Source organism: Embiotoca jacksoni, unplaced genomic scaffold, assembly GCF_022577435.1.
Source record: "Embiotoca jacksoni isolate LCO1_2020_lvr unplaced genomic scaffold, fEmbJac1.0.p SCAF_35, whole genome shotgun sequence".
NCBI classification, from domain to species: domain Eukaryota; kingdom Metazoa; phylum Chordata; class Actinopteri; family Embiotocidae; genus Embiotoca; species Embiotoca jacksoni.
In genome coordinates, this window is record NW_027185387.1 from 2008017 (window position 1) to 2026144 (window position 18128).

The 18128-nt window shown below is 40.1% G+C and overlaps 1 protein-coding gene across 3 annotated transcripts in view; it reads left to right on the plus strand.

The window, feature by feature from the left end:
* Window positions 1-18128, plus strand: part of lrrc4cb (leucine rich repeat containing 4C, genome duplicate b) — a 43626-nt gene that overhangs the window by 945 nt on the left and 24553 nt on the right. The gene's annotated exons all lie outside the window — the stretch shown is intronic.

Sequence of the window (18128 nt, forward strand, 5' to 3'; positions counted from 1 at the left end):
AGAGAGAGAGAGAGAGAAAGAGAAAGAGAGATAGAAAGGAACAGAAAGGGGGTTGGAGGAGATGTGGAGGTAAACTGGTGCAACAAATTGTGTGTTTGAGCGCTTGACTGTGAGTCTGTGGTAGTCCCTGTTGCCAGTAGGACATTACTGCTAGAAAAAGGCCTACGTCATATGGTAATTCAAATTCAGTTCAGGTATTCTCAGCATCCACGTTTGCAGCAAAAAGGGCGCCGGATTGGCCAGGTGGACCGGTTGGTCCGTAGAGGAAGGGCGCTTGAAGTTGGAAAGCAAAAAGCCTCAGATTGAGCTTGATTTTACACTATCTGCTTTTATTTCCTCTTTTTCTTTCTTTTTTTTCTATGCGTGTTGACCCGGCGTGTATGAAACAAAACAAAAACAAAAAAAACCAGCCAGGCCACCCCGTGCGTTCTTCACCTCAAGCAGAAACAAGGCTGTCATTTCTACCCAAACCACAGCATGACCAGTTTAACCAGAAGTAGCACAGGGGTGGATTTTATAATTTAAACTGTCAAGTTGTTGCTTTTGGCGATGCAGCCCTTGAAATGATGTTGAATAGGAGCTGTCCATCAGTGGGAGGTGCTGAAAATGCCCTGATGCTGAAAATACATGCGTGTGTTGGTTGGAATGGGCAGAAAGAGAGAGGAAGAGCTGCGTTTGGATCCGACATCACATCTGAAATGTGCTGGTGCCAAAAAAGCATCCCACTTGAACCAGAAACCAGTTCCTCCTCAAGTGTACACTTTCAAATTCACATCTGGCGATTTTACGAGCCGCCTGTAAAAAAAAAAATGAAGAACACAAGTCTGAGTGTGAATGGGTCTGTCACTCTGGGTTTTGGTTACCACAGCATTGGCATGCATGTATAAGCACAGTCTATCCATTATGTAGTCTGCGGTGTCTCACTTGTAGTCTTGCTCGATTGGTTTGGCTCTTTCGACGACTAAATGGGGAATTGAATGCTAAGAAGACGTTTCAGCGGGTTGTTCTGCCGATTGCAGAAAGATTAACCTGTTACCGATCAGTTCATTTATTATTTAGTGTCGGTATCGGTCTTTAAATGTCTGAAAACTGTAATTTGAGGTGTTATTCTTCCCGACATTTGAATATGTAGTACATACACTGTGTCCTCTATGCAGAAATACTGAACTACTGCTCCTTTACAAATGATTTTCAGCTGGTTTCTGCAGTTCTAGGTCTAAAATCTGCTGTTACTCCTTTGTTTCAGTGCACTGTAATACGCTGGTAAGAGTTAAAATGAAGGCCACACACCAGTAAGTGTCTCAATAGGGCAATGGGCCACCTGAGCAGCTACACTCAGCTTTTTAGATTCAGAATAAAAAAAAATAAAAAAAAAACCTGGAGATGTGAGTATTTCTCACCAGACGTTCACAGGAAGTTTAAAGGCGGTCGGCATTGACGTTTCAGTGTTGAGAACGTGTGACCATTAAGGCTGGCTAACATGATTTGCGTGCTTCGCTTCATCAGGACAGAAACACCAAAAGCGGTTTTGAATGGGGGAGGAGGGAGAGGGGGATCCTTTACCTGCCTGCTATGGGAACGAACGGGTGTAAACCGAGCCAGAACCGCTCACCAGAACAACCACTGACAGAAGCCTTCACTGTGGGAAATAAGCTGAATAGATTTATTTTCATGCGTGACACGCATGTAGTCAACCACTGGTTCAGAACAGGGTGAACGGTGACTCATATCAGCATCCGAGGTTCTTTCCTCTCCTCCCTAAAACCTTCCCCCCCCCCACTGCTTTTGTTCTTTCTGCATCAAAGAGGTGATTAATATATAATAAGGGCTTTACATTTTCCACCATTATACTCCTCCTTAATTTTTCCTTCTGACAAGCCGCCTTCTTCTTCCGCCTCAGAAAAACGTTTTTTGTAGCGGCTCCATTCATGTTGCCTTGTCTTTGTTTCTAGAGTCAAATGTTCCCCGTTTCATGCCATTTGTGACCTTAGCTGCTCTGACCGATCGTCAAACAGCATTTAAGTGGAGCAATGTACACCACAGTAGATGTATTTCAGCAATCAGCCCTGCTGATGAAACTCTCAGGGTTTTTTTTCTCTTTGAGCCACAGGAGCCAAAATAATGAGCAAACCGAGTCAGCCCTGGGTTTTTACACAACACTAAGCGTGGTGGGACGTTAATCACAGAGCTATTTGAAATGACCGGACCCACACGTGTGGAGAATAAACTGCCCCCCCCGCCCCTTCTTTTGGATGTCCAATGACCCGTCAGCCAAACTAGGATTTCTTAATTAGTTTCCTCAAAATCCTCAGGTTACGGGTCAACTGTTGAAAGTTCAGAGCGGTTCATTGGTGCTGCAGCCGAGTCTGATTTCTGTATGATATTTTGAAGATGAAAAAACAAATCTGCTTGTTATAGTTATGATGGTACTAAAGTTTGTTGGGGATTAAACTAGAACTGGAAAAAAAAAAATCTATCAATAAATAAATAAGTAATAGACAAAAAGTAATGACATAAATGAAGTCATATTACGATGATATATTATACATTATCAGGATTTGCTGATTTTCTTATTGTATATCGTTTGCCTCTTGGTTTTAGTATTGCAATTTAAAGATGTCAAATGCAGCTTTTGGAAACTGAAGGGCATTTTTCCTAATTTTCTCAGCTATTTATACTTGAAATTATTCATCGATTAATCAAAAACACAACAATCGAGAGATTAATCCTCTGTTGAGAGTAATAAATTGTTGCAGCCCTTGATGCTAAATATTTTACCCAGTGGCTCCACCTTGTCGCTGTCATTTAGTCAATGATTGACGAACCTTTTGACAAGCCTGAATGGCTCTTTGTGCGATGGTTGTTTGGTGTTTGTGAAGGTACGACAGGTAATTCTTGACTGAAACTGCAGATATAGATCAACGCCCATTTCTAAAATCCTTTGGTTTCAACCTGTCATTTGCAGAAAAAAAAAAAAAAAAAAAAAAAATGCTGATTCATTTTTAAATTACTATCTTATCCAATGCACTTCTGCTTTTAGGACGATGGATGCGGGCCCTGATCGTTTTTGAGGAATATGCTTTACTGTGCACTATTTTGTTGTTTCATCAACTTTGCCCTCTATACTCCTGTGTGTGTGATGTGAGGACTGGTGATAGCAGTGGCAGATAATTTATGGGCCAGAGGTGTCTGGATAAAGTGGAAAAACAGCACAGTGTGTTTTAACTTAACTAAACAGGGATAGAGTGTGTGCATTCCTGTATGTGTGTGTGTGTGTGTGTATATATATATATATACACTTTTTTCTACATATATTTTTACATATATTTTTTACATATATATGTGTCTATGCGATGTGAATATGTGAGTGGGGTGCAGCTCGGGATTAGCCCTGACTTCCAGCCGGCTCCATTTTGATAGATAGCGCTCTGTATCTTTTCCAGTAGTACCTCCACAAAACATGTGTTTGTGTCGAGTCGAGAGACAGGCTGATCTGAGCGAGTCGGACTGCTCGGGTGTGAAAGAGTCCAACGCATGCCAGGCTGGAGAGAGAGACTTAGTATTCACTGTAGCAGCTTAAGTTATGCCTTTGTGCACCAGAAAGGGGATTATTCAGCGAATCCTGCTCTGTGTCATTCACGAGTCGGCATTTCTAAAATCAACAAATATTAACGTGGTGATGTCTGAGGAGGCTGTTATGCGCCGTTATGTGCCTGTAGACCCACTACTGTTCATTACAGCTAAGTGTGACTTATGTGGAGTGACAGTGTTGATGCCTGCAAAAAAAAAAAAATCTCAATTTATGACACAAATGTCATAATTGTTTTGACTGCGGCCGTTGGTGCTTTATTTCGGCATCTGTGTTGAGCACCATGTGTCTGCAGTGGCCTGCAACGGGATCCCAGCCATCCACCTCCAGCGAGAGCCTCTGGTGGGGAAGAGTATGTTGAGGCTATACAGGTACCACGTTTTTCTGCCTCTTCAGCAACCACCTTCCGCAAATGCCATAACGACCTTTATAGATTCCTCCACAGATTCCCAACAACCCCCACACACACACATATATATATATATACAGTTTAGCGCTAGTGCTGAAGTCAACAATATTTTCTGTGATTATATTCTGTGATGTGAGTCCTGCTCACTGCTCTGAAGAATTCATAATTACAGTAAACAATGGCCTAAAGACAGCTTCTTTTTTTTCTTTGGTTTTTAATCTATTTTGTACCATTTCAAAAGTTTTCCTCAGTGTAAGAATATGGTAAAAGAAATCAAAACATATCACAGCAGATGACACGAAAGCACAGAAAACAGTGCATCCTGGGAATTATTCGGAATATTTCGATTGTCGATTTCATTTCGGATCTGATTCCAAGCTCACAAAAGACGCTGATTAGTTCATGGCAAAAAAAAAAAACTCTTATTAAATCTTCGATCTCCACTGTCTATCTGATAACAATTCAGTAATACCAGAAAGCGTTAAAATTGTTGATTTGAAGGTCAAAAGATGTCCAGACATCTAATTTACCGCTCGGCGAAATTCATTGTTTTTTTTTAGCGTGTCTTGTTTACAAATAAATACGACTACAATTTCACAGCTCAACAGCTCCATTTCTGTGCAGAGCAGGTCCTAACCACAAGTTCAAATCAGGTCACTAAAAGTCTAAGTCAACACATTGGCTGTGTGTGAACCAGACGTTTGAGAAAACTGATATTTTTGGACTCGCCAGTCACCAAATGAATATTCTGATTTATCTCAACAACCTCGAGTTGGCTGGAGTGTACGTCCAGTAATGTTATATATCAAAATATATATGTCTTGCATTGACTTATTTCTAACTTCTTTAACTTCTAACTGCTGACAATTAAACCATGGTGAGATTAGAATATAGATTTAATGAAGTAAGGGCCTGAACACGATTCTGATTTATAAGATTCATTCTTGGATTCAGATTCAGAAACAGGTTTTCCTCAATATAGAATCAACTAAGCCTGGCTTTACCATTGCATGGCATACAACAATAATAGAAAATGCTTAATTCGGCTAAAATGTTGATTTATGGTTCCTCTGAAGTCAGTTACCAGCAATGACAGAATAAGTCAAACGTACATGACAAAACATGTGACTCATTTGTTTATGTGATGTTAAAATGCAATTTAAATGCAGATCAGTAAGGGATGAAATATTGGAATACATACAGTCAACTAGAGCTGCTTAATTTGCATTTAGTAATCCATAAAATAAAGAATTCAGAAACTTATGTTTATGAATATCAAAACACTCTTCCAGCGCATGTTTAAAAGGTGGAAGAGCAGCTTGTTTTTTAAATGCCAGAGTCCCAAAACAGTATGAAAACCTCCATGAATGTATAAACTCCTGCAGGATTATATCCCGAGCAGTCACATTTTATTGCTAATCATGTTGCAAGTGTCGTGGAAAAACTGCTTAAGACTTAAATAAAAACATGAAATTCTTGCAGGTCGTTGACAAATGATTATATTATGCTGTACAGTGTAATATGGGGACAGTCACCTTCTTCATCTCGAAGCCTGACAGACAAGCCCTTTCTTTTATAGTGTACGTTCTCCTCGTTCCGTTGGTCAATTAAACATAGCTGCATAGTCTCGTCATACATACGCTCAACATAGACACTTCAAGTAACCAGAAAAAAAAAAGCCTTGAGGGGAATTGCCCTAATTTACAACCCAGGCCTCTGACCTTTGACCTTTTACGCAAGTTCATGTTGCACATACACCAGAATCGTATCACTATAGTGTTAAAAATGCACCGACACATCGTCTAGGAGAGGAAATTATCATTATGGGATCAACAAAAATGAATGAATAGAAGTGCCTTAAGCTGCAATACCACCGAGTGCCACTAGAGGTTGGCTTCAAAAAGCCTCCATAGAGTCCCATTCAACTAGTCTCATAAAATTCAAAGTTAATAAAATATACCCACGAGTTAATTTGGCGTTGTTAACTAAAGTCATTCCTTCTTATTAGTTTTCTGGCCGTGTATATGAAAATAATCCGTCGTTGATTAGAAAATAGCCCTCAAAAAGCTGTGTTTTTTGGGGGGGGCTTGTCTGTTTGATTGACAGGCCTGTGGAGCAGTCAGATCACGGTTATCGCTGGGCGGGTCGTAGTATCGCCGGCTGTCCAATCAGACAGAGTCAGACTGCCGGCTCGAAACCACTCGGGACTAGGAACATGACGCCGGCCAAAATCCGAACTCACGGCTTCACAACGGCCGTTCACGAACCGACGGGTGACGTCGCTGTCGGCTGAACATTGCACACCTCCAACACGTCATCCATTTGCTTCTTCCCATCCGAAACAAAACTCCTCGCTGCTCTGCCTTCACTCTCAGCCCACAGCTTTACGCCGGGAGAAATTTCCCCGAGTGTGTCCCAATTGCGAGAAGTTACAGCTGTACCTTTGACTTTTTCGAGGGTTTCGGCTCCGACGGTACTAATTAGACTGAGACTCGCAGAGGGCAGAGGAGAGAGCGTCAAATTCCCAGCAACAGTTTGCAGAGACACCTGGAATGTTTCGCTTGAAAACACGACTACACAGCAAAATCCAAACCCGCGCCAAAGAGAGTCATCGGAGTATTCTGCCATTTGATGCGTCAAGTTCAAACCTAGTGTAGGTGAAAGCCAGCCCTTGGAAAGGCTTTGCCTCGAAGCGCGGGCAAATCTCATTGTCTGCTTATCAGCCTCAAATTTACTCCGCCTTACTGAGATATTCCCTCAGAGAATTAGGGATAATAGCTGCAGTGATGACTGTCATGATGAGTCTCTATCTCTCATGTTCAATGCCTCCTCCTCTTTTCCACCTCTCTCTCTCTGTAACTTTCCCCTATTTATCTAATTCCCCACATATTAATATACATTCTATCGCCTGCCAGTTCATTTAGCTTTAGATGTCTTTGACGAGGAGTATCTTAACGTTACTGAGAGCCACGCACGCACCGACTTTCATGTCGCAACTCACGAGGAGACGGGCCGGGGATTTGTGTTACAATGAATGGAGTAAGCAAAATCAGTGGAAGGATGAAATTAATATCTACTTCATTAATGCTTTGGCAAACAGCGCATATTGTAGCTGCTGGAATACACTAGATTGGCTTAATTGGCAAAGATGAAACCCCAGTAACTGGCGCCAAGTCAAACACTACTAAACCGAGAGGGGAGTCTTGTAGGGATGACAAGATTGCCTCTTTAGTTCGAGGCCGGGAGTCGCCACTGCTACATTCCTCCCGCCTTTTATGACAACACTTTTCTTCAAACGCACTGTTTTCTGGGCTTGAACCAAGCTGTTAGAACATAATGTTCCCTTGTTGCTATGCACTAATGTATTATTGGTAAACCTCATTGTTTGCCACAAGAGTATTTTGTCCTTCAAGTTCAAAGGAAGAGAAAGGGGGAAAAAGCTTTTATTTTGCTCTTCTTTGTCTCGTACATCCAATAATAACACAAAGTCCCTTCCATTTGTCATGAGATGTATTATGCCTTGACTAAGCATCCAGAGGATACTTAGGATAAAGGATAGCTGCACACACAATTCGATCTTATACTCGCTTCCTGCATCTGGCAATCGGTTTACGTCACTGCAGATACCGACATCACAATCATTCAAGACTTCCATTGTAACGATGCCATTCAATTAGAGCCCGAAAGATATTGGCACAGATGTATGGGTATCGGTGTATATGTTGGCCAATATGTGTGGATATGATTTTTTTTTTTTTTTTTTTTTTTTTTTTTACAGAACATAATGCAGAAAAAGATGCGTCAAATAAATTAGAAATTGTTTTATTTGTGTTTTGGTTTTATAGTTTAATAGATATTTCTTATAATTATTAAATTCCCAGTGACGTTTACGGTTTCAGTTTAAACACTCAAAACCACATTTGAGGGATCATATACACACACATACAGAATAGCGGATTTTTAAATTTTTTTTTTACCCCAAATATTGGTATCAGCCCCAAAAATCTATTCCAATGATTTTTGTATTAATTATGACAACATAATGCCAGTGTTAAGTGCATACATACCTTAAATTGAAAGTGAAATTGAAATTAGTATGAATTTCGTAAAGCTATTAACTGTAAATACGCAACAAGTAAATAGTTCTGCTTCAACTCAATTTGAATTCTACTTAAAAAAAATTACAGTGAAAAGAATAGAAGACAACGCTATTCAAATAGTAATGTGAAGGAAATGTTAAAACGACATGCAGAAGTGGAATACACATGTCAGCTGGAGGACAAAAAAAACCAAGAAAATAAAGTTTGAACTTTTCTGTAACGTCTGTGGAACGAAAACAGCCAGCCTGAACCTGTTCAGAAGAATTGCGTCAGCATTTAGTGTTCCTGTTGCTCAGATGCGAACAAACTTTCTCTTTTTGAAGCATAGGTGCGGCAAACACTGATAAATCATGGTGACATACAGTACCGGGCTCAACATTTTAGGCACTAAAACTATTTTTTTTTTTTTTTTTTTTTTGACCTTTATTTAACCAGGTAAAATCAATTGAGAACCAATTCTCATTTACAATGATGACCTGTCAGCACAGTCCACACAGTGACACAAACAGCACAGATACAAAACAGTATAACAAACACGAGGAAAAGGCTAAAGACAACATGGGTAAATGAATGTACTATGTACCAAAATAAACAATACAAGTAATAAAAATAAATAAATAAAATGAGAAAGGCAGATTACTGGATTTTCTTTATAAAAATGAGAAAAAGAGAGAGGGGAGAGAGAGAGAGAAAAGCAAGGGCTGGTCAGCAGGTACAGCAGTCAACTATGATTTGTTGCAGCTTTAGTTTGAACATGTTGAGAGAGGTGAGAGCTGTTAGTTTGAGTGTGTTTTGAAGTGAGTTCCAGTCATTTGCAGAGGCAAAATGAAAGGCGTTATGACCAAACACATTTAGTTTCCTAAGTGATGACATTAGTAGTTTTTATTTATTAGTTGACTTCCTACAAAGTAAACCGCACAAACTTTAATCAATATTTGAAATGAGCACTTTTTGCCTCTAAAATAACCCCAAATTCTCCTGGAGAAAACTCCACACGGTTTTTCAAGGTACTTGGTGAGGGGGGGGGCAGTTGTTCCAAGCACCTCGCCACAGTTTTTCCTGTAGATCTCTTAGTGGCTTCCGTCTCCTCAAATAGACCCCAGACTGACTCCACGATGCTGAAGACAGCGTGACTATACCGCCAGTTATTTCTTATGATTTCAGCTATATTTGGAGTAGTCATGATGCAAAATTAATGTAGGGAATGACAGGACGCCTCCCTGGTTGCACTGCATGACAGATCATGTTTTTGTTGTTCTGTCATTTCTGTGCTTAGAAATTCACTCATGGGTCACTGTCTGAAAACAAAGGATCCAAAGTGGATCAGGCTGTGTGGCTGTTACAGAACCTACAGCTTGTCTGCATGATGTAATGTAAAACAAAAGCTCTGTGTATATGGCAATCATGCAAATTGAAGGCTGAAAAATATGTCTTCAAATTAAAACCACGTAGAAAATTCCATGAATTTCCGTTTTGCATGTTGGCTCTCCAAAATTGAACACGTGCTGTAAATCCCAAATTATATGCGTACTTAATATTACTTAGGCTAGGTGGGAAAACAATAATTTATGGTTATTTGGTGTTCACTATTTATCAAATAACTTTGATAAATTGCCAAAAATGGATTAGTTCCTGCTTCTCAAATGTGATATCACATTTGGATTTTCAAAAAAAGTTTTATGCAACGCATGATGATGGTTTGTGGTGATAACCTTGGATCTTAAATGACTTTGCCTTGTTTTTGACTTGACCACTGTGTGTTGTTGAGTCAATATAATGTGTCTTTTCATAATGCTGCATCAATCACACCACAACTTTACTTTAATTATCAATGTATCAACAATTTTCCTGACAAATTGTGTGTTTTAATTTTTTTTTACAGCTGAATGGCGAAACAATCAGATCCTCACATTTAGGGAAGCTGAAACCATTAAATGAATTTTTCTCATTAAACTAATTGATTATTCAGAGGTTGTTTTCCAATTTTTTTTGTCAACTGATTGCAAGAAGTTATTAGTGCTAAAACCGGATTATTCAATTATCAAGAAAAATGTACAAAGAGTCATTGGATTACCAAGCAAACATGTTTCTATCAAAAATCCTCCAAATTCTCAGACTTTTCACATTTACATTTTTTGGGGGATTTTCCTTTGTATGATTCCGAACTGAAATATTTGTGTCCTAAAATGTTGGTCAGACAAAATAAGTCATTTAAAAACATCACTTTGGGCTTTGGAAATTGCAATGGGTGTATTTTTGCTTTAATTGTTGATCATTTCAGGACAAAACTAGTCAATGGACTGATAATGACAGAAATACATCCCTTTAAAAAAAAAAAATCCCTGCTGTGCTATTTGAATCTTGTTTCACTGAAACTGTGTCACTGTGAGCCAGACGAGCAGCAGCGTCTCCACCAGTATCCCCCAGTCGTGTTTTCTCTCATTCTTGGGAAGTGATGATATGTCGACTATCGTGAGTCATTTAATATAGCGTAGAGCAGCTATGCTAAGGGGCATATGGCCATGCTGGAGCCGAGCCATGCGGCTTAAGGCGGGGTAAACGGATGGGCAGAGACTGTTGGTGCATTAGCTGTTCGAGCTCTGCATCATGTTTCATTGTTGTCTCTACAGCGAGCGCACTGTTTATCCAACAGCAGTGAATAAAACATTGCAATCACATTTATTTTTTTTTGCTCCGTGATCAAGAAAGTTAGTGTTCAAAGGAATTACACTGTAAATACCACTTGTCTGCACATGCAGATGAGACAGCCAGAGAAGAGACAGTAGGAGAGGGAGAGCGCCCGGGATCCACTTAAACATCCTCGGTGACAAAAAAAAGACGCTGGATTCGCGTGTTATTCACGGACAGTTTGTACCGACACTGACAGCGTGCCGAGGCTATGATCTGCCGTGAATGGCTGAATGCACTGGAGAAAATGCTGCCGCAGAGCTAGAGAGCTGACGACGGACTGTGTGTGTCGACTGTTGATTATGGGGAGAGCCTGTGGTTCCATCTATTTCATATTCATGAGCCAAATGGTGCCCGTTGTAATATTCATGGGCAAATTAGACGTTCAAAACACCAGCGCGAGCAGAAGCCGTACGCAGAACGCATAGGAGCTCATAAACCGAACTTTGACTTGAAAACTCTGCCGCCTCTTCCTGGCCCGATGCGCGGATTTAAATTCGGTTTCTTTCCATCACTGATCCTCTCGCCGCCGTTCAAATGAGCTGCCGACGCTGAATATATGCCACAGAGCAAAACGATTTCCAGGCTGCTGTCCTTACAGCCACCATCTACAAGCAGCGGTGAAGCGAAGACAGCCTTTTTTTTTTTTTTTTTTTCTTCTTCTTCTTCTTCTTCTTCTTCTTCTTCTTCTTTTGTCTTTCTTTTAAACATATATACATATCCTGTTTACTGTACGAGAGAGGCTGAGAGCGGACTGACTTGTAAGAGAGCGGCTTTGTTCTGCCTTTCTGATCAGCTGGCTTGCTAGCAGTCGGGAGGGAGCAACAGAAGTGTGTCCAATCAAGCTGAGCCCTGTTTTTAAAAGGCCCTGCAGTCCTTGGGCAGAGGCCGCATTTATGACCCAAAAATGGAGGAGACGAGCCTGGCCCTCTTCCAAGCCCTCGAGCTCGTATATTCTGTTTGAGCATATACAGGGGAAAGTGCAGCACTGCAAGGAGGCCCCACGAGACACCTGTACATGTCTAACCGACTGTGCGTGTGTGTGTGTGTGTGTGTGTGTGTGTGTGATGAAAGTAAGCCTTGTTAAACTTCAAACCTGTATTGATTCACCCCTTCTCCCCCCACCTCCCCAAAGTATAGACAGAGGTAGAGACAGCAACAACAATGAAATGATCAAAAAAAAAAACACTGATCAGAGAAGCTTCACATTGTAAATAGTACCATGATTGGTTTCTGTACATCAGCTGCAGTGTTCTATAAGATCAATAGAAAGAAAACAAGACAAGGCGGGGCCTCCCATCGCTCCAAAATGTCCAATACCGGTACCGATTGCTTTACTTCCATACCTGTTCCTGAATGATACTTATTGCTTTACCAATTTAAAAAAAAAAAGAAAATCATTTTAAGAAGAAGACAATTATATCATCCACTACAGTACCAATCTTTAGTGTTTATGCAGTTCAGAGAGGGAGCGTGTAACCGAGGCTATTTTCTGAAGCTACAATTTATAGATTTCCGCTGAAAGCGTCAAATGCAAGTTACGGCTAGACACTCCAATTTACTAACTTTCCCTAAACGTCCCACAAACTATCGGTACACGACAGCGAGAAGCCTCCGGTTACTGAAGCACAAGCAAACAACTTTGCCAAGCTTTTTTTTGGGGGGGGGAAACAGTGAAATAAAGCGTTTTAATTTAAGATTTACTCACTAAAGTTGAAACCAAGTTTATTTCCGTCGGTCGGCAGTCCAAGTAGAAGCTTCGGTAAATGCTGGTGGCTCACTGACGCTGACAAGATTTTCTCCTTGCGTAAACAAAACAAAAGTAATGCTAAGCATTGAAATATGATAACGAATGACCAAGCATTCAATGAAGGCAATGCAGGCGGTGCTGTAAAAGCACTAAAGTTGGATTTTTTTTTTTTTCCCCGAGTCAAAACCTCGTGTATATGTTGCGGACCGTGTATGAAATCCAAGAGGGCTTTTCAATTTGAAACGAGACCCATTATTTTGAAAACTCTCTCACGCTTCATGCAGCTGACCAATGGTGTAACGTCATCATCCAGCCTCTCACTCACTAAACCTAACCCAGTTAAAAAAAAAAAAAAAAAACATAAATGAAGAAAAGAGAAAAAAACTGAATACTGTCACTCCCAGCACTAATAAATACAGTCTGCTCAGTGTTGCTTGAAATTACATTTGACTTAACAATAAAATTAAAAAGCCACTCATTTACATTAGCCAAATGGGGATCTAGAGTAATTTTTGTGATTACAGTGCGGCCCCTCTATTACTGTAATGGTGGTGATTTATAGCACATTTTGCCCATTAGGTGATCAGAGAGTGTTTTACACCACAGCGGGTCCTACCGTAACCACTCCAGAGTTCACCCTCAAAGTGAAGGTCACGACCACGACCGAACGACTGAGCGTGCCTGAAATGTATTTGAACACACCCTTTGTGTGAAATTGACCGTAAATTAAGTCGAGTGGAAGTCATTACTGACCAAAAAAAAAAAAATGGCAATAGACTGCAGAAATGATGATAATTTCATACCTTAATTACTATATTCCATATCTTAGGGACTATTTTTTTTTTTTTTTTTTCAAAAAATTGTTCTACCTTGCAAAATGAAGCATCCATTTATTTTTATTTTTTTCAAGCTATAATGGCCCGACTATCGCAACCTTTTGTTCTGTAGCGGTGCGTTTTCCTCGGGGTGGATCTATGCCAGCGGGGCCCACAATTTTGCCTTGCTCATGCTGATCAATAGGAATTAGCTTGAGACAAGTGTTTTGTCAAGTGGGTTTTTCAGTGAGTGATTGGCAGCTCCGTGCTTCACCCAGGTGTCAACATGCACCCTTCCTACATCTGACTGAGAGCACCGCACACTTCTCAACCTGAATGAATGAGCGCAGGCAGCACTCACCGGGCCGTCACTGCTTTTTCTTTGCTCTCTCATTTTCCAAATTGAAAATCACTGGAGTTGTTCTAGAGCTCTGAAATGATTCATCAAAATTTGTTTCTAGATCGCTCTTAAGGGGGGAAAGAAAAGGCCCCACTTTCGCCTCACTGACGCGGGTCTTTGCTGTTTTTAGTTTCCATGTTGTCCTTTTGTTCAGCCAAGCCTCCTTCCAAACCATAAGTCATGTTACAAATACTGCTTTTAACCAAGGCGCTAAACTCTGAGCTGCTCTGGCTGGCAAGTGCCGACTGCTCTCAAATAGTTCCGATTAATCGAAGGAGGAATTTCTCCCCTGAGATTTAGAAAGTGGGACTGCAGTGGTTTCTCAAAGTTGGGCACTTTGCTGGATCAATTTGAACAGATCCATATTCACCACCTGTAGCAACAGCCTGAAAATGAATGAAGAAACATGAACAGCTTCTGACAGATGAAGGCTTTACTTTCTAACATCCACTAGGGCCGCTTTATCTCAAGGACACTTCATCATGTCCGAACTCATAATTAAAAATTTATAAGCTTATCATGTGGATGAGATATTTATAAAAGTTTAAATTGGAGTCGGAGCAGTTTTGCCAGAGAAATGTCGCCACTCTGTCCTCTTTATTGAACTACAAAAACAGTCAAATTCTGGACAAACAATATTAGAGGGATCTTTTGTCCTCTAAATATTAATATTAATAATAATAATAATCTTTATTTGTACAGCCACTTCCATACATAAAATGCAGCTCAAAGTGCTTTACAAGAGAAGGCCAGTGCAAAAACATAAAATAGGATCATGCCGTTAATAAGACAAGTTAGCAATAAAACAAGCTTGGGATAAAAAAAAAAAAAAAAAAAAACATAAAACTTTTATGGAAGTAAAAAAGTATTAAATAAAACAGTGATGGTAAAAAAATTAAATTAGTTAAAAGCAATTTCATAAAAGTAAGTCGAGCTGTTTCTTAAAACTGTCAACATGACACCATCTTGCTGAAGCGCATTTACCCATCAACAGACACAATGTTTACTATGACTTTACTGTATTAACATTACAGAAGCCTTTAAGTGTATAATTATGTTAATAAAAAAACAAGCAAGGAGGGAAAATAGTTTTAGTAAAAGATCAACTCCGATATTTTACCAACCAGTAACCAGACCTGCCCAGTTTTTAGAGGGTCTGGAGTCAAGCATTTACGTAAATTTGCTGACTCGTCTAATGTTTATCCTGATAAACTGATTAATACAATGACACCTAACGTGAGTTGATTGCACATTAATTTGCTCATTACCTTTGTCTGGCTTGACATTTTGTTTTGTTTGCTTTGTTAAAGCAGTGACTCAGTGCGCTTTGGTGTTCTTTTTCTCCACCGATGACCCGCCTTGTATTGGTTGAGCTGAATTAAACTCTTTCGGCAAAAACTGAGACTACAAGATGTAATCCGGCTTTTGTACAGCGAGATCCAAAACACTGGCTCCGGTTGTCCTCAATAACAACGTTTGGTTTTTTTTGTTGTTGTTTTTTTTTGGTCGATTCATACATATACGATGCAAATGCAGCTTCAGTTGAATTTATTTTCTTTCATGTCTCTGTCGGAGTTTCCATCCCTCTTTGCAACAACATGTGATAAGTCTCCAACCAATTGACTGCACACTTGAGTTTATGGCCGACGTTCGAAATGCACACGCATATTTCACAGAAACGTGCAAGTTGCCTGCGCAGTTGCTGGATTACACAGCGGAATAATGGGTACGAGCCCACTTCGCATGTCAAATGTGTAGCTGCACATTCTTATGAAGCTCCCTGTGCAGAAACAGTGTCTGACTCGTCAGATAGGATACAGTGAATTGGATTTCACACGACAAAGACCTGATCTATCACAGGCAGCGAACGTGGCAATGAACTTGAAGATGTGCAACAGGAGGGGTAATTTAATTATTGAAAATCTTGTGGGCTCCTTCCTCTGCCTTCCCCCCACGGTGTTCAAGGTTAATTGTCAAAAGTTCAGGTCCAATCCACCACCGAGGCACAAGGGAGGGGACCAGAGGAGAGACACCACGCTGAAACTCAATTTTATTAAGATGATTGTGCATTCAAGCAATATTTTCCATTAGGCATTGATTCTTCAGCGCAGAATACCTTCAGGCAGCATCAAAGAGTTTCTCCAATTTCCTACAGAAGTTACTGCTTGTCTTCTCCTCTCACCGACATCACGGCTAATAGGAAAAACCAATGCAACACATTTACGGAACTAAGTGCGAGTAAAAGCTTATGTGAAATGTTTTCTGAACCATATCCTAAGCTAAGGCTCTTGGCTGCGAGATTAACATAGGTGTTTGGCATTGCTAAGGCGCTGGAGATAGAAACAGGCCATTCCAAACAGCAGCATGTTTGCTTGTCTCAGCCGTTTAGAGGATTGCTTGTGTAATGCCATCTGTATTCAGGGGATGAACACCCACTTTTACACCGGGACAGAGAGAGAGGAGCAACAGTGACTTCAGCCAACATCTTTTTTTTTTTTCGCTTTCCTTCTATCTCGCATTTACTCATCCGCTTTCATCCACTTAAAATTGTAAAACAAGCCCAGATATTGTAATTGGACGGAGAATTCACATACGACGGATAAAGTTATTCATGAACACCGAACAAGAGCTGCTGTGAAACCGAGCAATGGTGGGTTGTTGATATAAAACGTTTGAGATATATAATTTGTTCTTCGCTCAAAGTTTCCAAGAAAAGGTACAAAACAGAGATGAAAAAAAAATATATCTTTCACAAGTAAACCATAAAAACCAAACATATTCTTGTTCCAGCTACTCAAATGTGAGGATTTTGTAACTTTTTGATGAAGCCGCAATCATAAGTTGATTAGTATATTTCAAGAAAATAAATTACAGTCTGTCTTTGTTTCAAGTCATCTTTTTTAATAAAAAAAAAAAAGTGCTAAAACTCTCAAAATCCAGCTTCTTAAATGTTAATATTTTTTGGTTTCTTTAGTCCTCCATGATAATAAACTGGATTTATTTGATTTATGGCCTGTTGGAGACAAAACAAGATATTTTTGGCTGCATTGGCTTTCGGAAATATGGGTTGACATTTTTTTTTTTTACCATTTTCTGACATTTCAAAGACCAAACAGCTAATTGAGGAAATAATCAACACATTCGGCGATAATGGCAATAATCTTTAGTTGCAGCCCAACATTTTTGTCATGTGTAATCTGAACATCAGTTGCTTCGAGAAATTAAGATAAAGAAGCTTTTTTTTTTTTTTTTTCAATTTTTCGCTTGGTAATGCCCAATTTTAGTTTTTTAAGCCTGCAGTTGTCCTTTACCAACATGGCATTCAACTCTGCTCACATTGGGGAAAGGTCTCTGTTGTTTACAGCTTGGTGAGTTCCAGGCACACAACATAGGTCACATGAGGGTCAATGGCAATTGCTTAAAGGCTGCTCCAACAGTTTCAAAGTTAACCCGGGGTCTACGCGCATTAGGATGCAACAACTGGAAACGATTCCCAATGAAGCGTGGCCGGACCAAATCTATTCAAAAAGGGAATTTGGGGTCCGGGAATACCAGGCTAGAGTGACCTAAATCTATGTTAAATACATTTAAAAAAAAAAAAAGTCAAATGTGTGCAAATTTGTTCATAAAATGAAGCACGTCTGCTATTCAGTAGTTTCCATAAATTCAGAAAACTAAGATCCATAACCACCTACACAAACCAATGGTGTTCCCAAATGTGCGTGATACAGAAGCCACCTGATCCGTGCCTTTATTCCCAGATCAGGTATAAAACCCCGGAAAAGGCTGGTAAAAAAAAGAAAAACAAGCGTACAAACTTTGTATAATGCATTATGTAATTTTTGTTTTTCTCGACTCACATTAGCAAGTTGTTGTTAGTCACAGTTGGTCAGGTTGTCAACAGCCTTGTGGGACACTAGTGGGGGTGGCCATAGAGGCGCATAAAAGGTACCTTTTTTTTTTTTTTTTTTAGGATTAAAACGAGAATAACAGGTATAGTGACAGAACGGTTATTGTCAGGTTGTTATCGATGGCTCACTGGTAATGTTGTATGATGCGGGTAAAAGGCTCCGACCATTAGGTCTTGCCTGCAGAGAATCGACCCTCTCGTGTGATTTCGTCTTGACCTTCTCTATTATCGTGTCAACGGAAAACAAGATGAAGATGTTCCGTGTGACGTTCAATCTTTGCTCCTGGACAATTTGTAAAGAGGAGAATTGACCATTTTCAAAAAGTGCATGCACACGCACACGCACACGCACGCACGCACGCACACACACACACACACACACACACACACACACACACACACACACACACACACACACACTCTGCTGTTTCTCCGCTGCTCTTTTAGGTCAAGAGGCACCAGCGACG